General features: G+C 37.5%; 1 long non-coding RNA gene across 1 annotated transcript; it reads left to right on the plus strand.

The window, feature by feature from the left end:
* Positions 1-1112: 1112 nt before the first annotated feature.
* Positions 1113-4942, plus strand: LOC137396532 (uncharacterized). Its single transcript, XR_010978574.1, has 3 exons — positions 1113-1379; positions 3914-4056; positions 4354-4942. It is a non-coding gene; the product is annotated as an uncharacterized lncRNA (long non-coding RNA).
* The last annotated feature ends 393 nt before the right edge of the window (positions 4943-5335 follow it).

Genomic DNA, 5335 nt, shown 5'->3' on the forward strand with positions numbered 1-5335 from the left:
AAGGAGGACGATCTTTTGCTAACATAATGTGCTTCAACTATTATAATAACAGCAGATACTTCAATTAGCATGTGGTCGCTATGATAATTGAACCTGAGCAACAATTCCACAGCAGTTTTCCGGGTTGCTGTTACTCATGAGTGAAGCTATGACAATAGCATACACAAGTGTGAAGACAAATATGGTGTTCATATTAAAGCCTGATTTCCAAATGACAGCACAAGGCCGCGACGTCCTGCGTGCGTAGGCCAGCTGTGATATGGAAAGTTCAACACACGACGATAGCGCGACGTGCGTACGCTAATCGCAAGGATCCAACAGAATGGGTCCTTGCGATGGGTGCGCACGATTATGTATCCCACAATACACCGCTAGACCTTGTCAACCCATCCCATAATTCAAACGGAGGGCTGTTTTCCAAAGAAATCTGTCTCTCCTACGAAAAAGTAAGGAAATTATCCACTCTGTCCAATGCAAGCATGGTGCCTACGCGCGATATGGAAACACCGCATCGCGGCCCATGAAATGCATTGTGCACGATCACTGGGCTGCGCACGATCATTGTGCTGTCATATGGAAACCAGGCTTTAATGACACTATGACTCACGGTAAAAAAGATGTCATTGGCTACTCAAATAGAATATCGGCTTTGAAAAAAAATTTTCTCTTCGGACTATATCGGTATCAGGCTTGTTTGCGCTGTTCACACGATACGATTCTCGGTCAGTAGAAAAATTGGTCAGAGAATTGACCCAAAATCGGCTGCTGTGACCGCAGCTTTAGTCTGTTAGATTTAGCTTTCTGCTTTTAGGAGGAAACTTATGTTATGCAAAAGCTATTATAACGAATATTTTTGGTTGGTCACATCGTGTATCTGCTCTAGTAGGGCAGTGGTGTCAGGTTTAATGCTTATTAGTTTGTTGTAGGGGCTTAATAGAAACTGATGTTTTTTTTCTTCTCTAGAGGGTATTCTCAGTAGAAGCATATATCTGACTTTAGTTCATTTTTGGCAATTGTTTCCAGTTCTAATTTATTGCATCTTCAGTGGTAGTGTCTGCCTTTGAATTTTGAGCTAATATAATCGTGCATTGTGGTGCCATTTTGTGAAGCGACCAGCATTTGTAATCTTTAGTTACACACCCCATGAATACTTGTCATTGTGAAACAAAGGAACTCATCATGTTATTCAACTTCTATATTAGTATTTATGCATCCTGTCTTAAGAGTATTATACACCTCTTACATAACCACTCATCCCCTTTTATTTAACCATTTCTGATGTGATTAGGAAACAGCTTTCTGGACTCTTGCTAGCTAGCCTGGGCATGGCTCTCGTGGTGGATATGGAGAGAGAGCCTGGGACACATAGCGAAAAAAAGGTAAGATAACTTCTGCAAAACGAGCGACATATGTTACATATGACGCTCAGACTGATACTAATGGAAGCGTGTCGTTAGATTCGTATCTCACGATGTATTAGATGTGGCGCGTTTAAAAGCCTATTGTCACGGTAACGTGACTTGATCTAGTAAAAAGCGCTATTTTTTTGATAGGCTTGGTGGTTACGAAATACCTTGTTTGATAATAAAACGATAGGAACCATAGGCTACTATTCTCTTGCGTTTTCACGTTAGCAGTTTCATTTCCTATACTGATAAAAATGGAGCCATTCAAAAATTACTATCAAAGCTAGGCATAGTTGAGACCAGAACAGTCTCAAGCTTTACAACATATTATCGCAGGTCTTGACCAATTTATAGTTCTTCCTACTGGCTTCGGAAAGAGTATTTGCTTTCAGATGGCACCGTTTTGCAGTGGTAGGTCCGAGTTGTTCATAATAACTGTCGCGAATAATAATACTCATGAGTAAAATAAAACTGAGATTACTTTTTACTAGATAAACTTTTCTTTACTAGCAGCGTGCAATTCATTTTTGTTGTTCTATTGCTATTTGTTTGCTATGTTTGTATTGTTATTGTGAATTTTTTTTATTCAATTGATTCAATTTTTTATTATAATTAAATCAAAACATAATGAATTGAACATATGAAATAATATAACTGTCGTTATTGATTTATTATGCAACCAACATTTCATACTTACTAACCAGCGTTTGTTTGCTGCCAATTCAGATTAAAAATAATACATAATACTCGCGTAGATCATAAATAAGACCGTCACATGATACTCCTTCGGAAATAACGATTGTGATATTAGTGACTTCAGAAGTCGGCTTTTAGAGTTGTCTTACCCGCGTGTTGCGATGTGTCCCAGGCTCTCTCTCCCAATCCCCACGAGAGCCATGCCCAGGCTACTTGCTAGCCTGACACGCAGATTTATTATTCCAACTTCCTAGCACCTGCTATTTTACTGCTTAGCATAAATGTTATCTGCTTCCTTGTACTTACTCGCTTACTGCCTAGGAAGCTTGGCAGCGCCCAATCGTCTGTGATCTACGGATGTGACGATTGCCTGACTGATTAGGCAAACATATATAAGCCTGTGTAGATCAGAAACAATTCGAACTCCATATTTTACTCATGCTCTACGTATCACTCTGCTCTTGTATCACTCTTTATATTTTTAGACTTGCGCAATGAGCATCGGCCATTGACTTGATTAGCCTTCATATATTTTATGTTTTTGCAATTGAAAGTTTGAATTTTTAATAAATATATTCTGTTTTAAAGTTTTTTAACTAAAACAAACCAGTCTAATTCTTGACATTAAATCTACACCTAAAATACAGTCCTTTATAAATTCGCAAATCATAAACCAACTACTTGAACCACCAATCCAGCACTTATAGTTAATAATCCTTTAAACAGAGGGTCATTACAATTTCTATGTCATCAGTCAACTATTCAATTGACAAGTTCATTACTGAAGCAGCATGTTTGTGGTGGTTGTAGATAGTAGTTTGTGATTTTGCTGCCAGCAACTTTCTAACAGCAAATTGTTTCCAGCAAAACTGTTGAAAATCTGAGTGTATTGATTTTAACTATATACATTGTATAATAACCGCAAGTACATCACTAACTTCCATACTATACTCCACACAAGTTGCTTGTAAAACTGTGTATCTCATAACTGAATATTGTAAGATGGCAGATCTCTTCATGAGTGTTTCTATTGTATTCTCAAAAATCTGGTTAATCATTGATTGGCTTGGTTTGCTGAGCATTAGTATCTTTGTCAGACTTATTATTGTTGGCATAGGCCTGAAATCCTCAATTGCTTTATTTGTTTTCTCTATAAAACATGTTATAATGGAACTCTATACATAACAACCCAAAGGTAGACAAATGTGTTTTATTTTATAATTTTAAAAGTATAGCACTATGATTCTTCGTCTTAACTTATTAGTATGCTGGACTTGGTAGATGGCATCGAAATCTGCAAGCAAACACATTAACAATCAAATATATTACAGAATAGGAGAATGTATTCTAAAAATGGTAACTACCCTTGTTGCTAAGTTCGCACCTATTTTTTGGATCAGCTTTAAAATGGCTTTTTTGCTAGAAAAACAGCAATACTGTTTCTAGTGCTTTTTGATTCAACTTAACTAGCCCATGTTTATTACATTTACTGTGACTAGCATGCTCACTTATCACCACTTGCGACTCTACTACATGCCATTCAGCCACCTAAATGCTGAGTATTATTTAATGTCATACGGCAACCAGCTTTATGGATGCAAAGCTTTTATGTGAATTTAATAATATTTTTAAAATTAATTGCTATTAAATCTAAGTGGCAGGTACAATGGCTGGTTTGGAAACTTTGGATAAATTTTGGCACAGTATTCCGATGTCACTCATGAAAAGATCCTGAGACCTACCGAAATTTATTAAAAATAGCATTCTTTGCAATTGTGTTATGCAATTAAAACTTGATTTTAATGACACAGATGGCTCCTGCCCCTACTTCTCTCATCTAAACCAAGAAAGAGTCATGTAGAAGGTGACGATGACTTCCATGATGATTTGGAATCAAGCGAACAGCTGGAAATCGAACTGTCAAGGTCTGGCTCGAACATAGTGGAGTGCATCGGTAGGTAAATATGACCAATATATCCAGGTTTTCTACAAAGCAAAATATCTGGCACACATTGCAGCCTTGCTGCATATGCTAAACTGCATGGCTGCTCATATTGTGGTGCATAATTTGGGTATATAAATGTATTTTGGTATTAGCTACTTTCACTTATTGTTAGTGTATAAAGCAGATATACAGAAAGCAGAGTGGCTTGAAATAATACTGCAGCAGATCAGCGATATGTAGTTAAATTTATTTTATGGTTGATACATATGCTTTTTATAATAATATTAGCATATGATATTTATTTAGCAGGTTATGAGGTACAGAGCTTAAAACTCAACTGCAATGACTGCACCAGCTTTATAGCCTCCTGTCCAGGTTTACGCATCAGGGGATGATGCGATACTAATCAGTGTAAAAGATATAGGTGGTCTGTTTACACCTCATCCTGTCATCACAAAGATATGTCTAGGCTCAGAACTGAGCATACGGCAGGGTGTCGACTTACAAGGAATCACTGCAGACATACACAAGCTGGTGGTCACTCAAACTCTTTCATCGGTTTTACAAAGCAATTTGCATCAGGGATTTCCATGCTCGTTCCACTGCGCAGCGCAACGTTAGTTAAAATATCACCTCCAGATATTTCAGGATTATAATTCATCAGGAGGCTACAAAGGTAGCAGCTAACAAGGGAATCTCAGATCAAGGCTCAGCCGACTGGTCGTCTTTAGTCATGTGTAGCCTTTCACAGTATGTCTAGAAAAGTGTACCATTTGTCGCTTGTTTTCTACGAGTTTGCTGATGCTGTTTGCATAACACCCAAGACCCAACATTTATATTCATGGCAGACTGCAATCAGCGTACGATGTACCAGTGTGTATGCATTTGAAATCAGTTTGTACACCTAGTTATCTGACATGTTAGCCCATAGCATATGGCAACATTGATAATTTTGCAATATCTTTTGGAATACATGTGCATCAATATACACTTTTACTTGCACTTTTTATATGAAATATTCAACTTTAAGTTTATAAATTTGCAGGGTAGGAAGTACATAGTGTATAAGCGTTGTATCTAAAATTTGAAACAAATATCTTGTGTGCTTTAGTAGTTATATCAAATTACATGTAGCAACAAAAATGTCTCTTGATTCTTTCAGTGTAAACAATGATGACTCACTTGCCTGACCAGCTGCAAGTGAACAAAGCATTGCCCTTCTGTCACAAAGCATGCGGCTATTTATGTAAGACACCACGGCTTTGCATTGCCCAGTCTCCTATAGCTA

Source organism: Watersipora subatra, chromosome 5 (assembly GCF_963576615.1).
Source record: "Watersipora subatra chromosome 5, tzWatSuba1.1, whole genome shotgun sequence".
Taxonomy (NCBI): Eukaryota; Metazoa; Bryozoa; class Gymnolaemata; order Cheilostomatida; family Watersiporidae; genus Watersipora; species Watersipora subatra.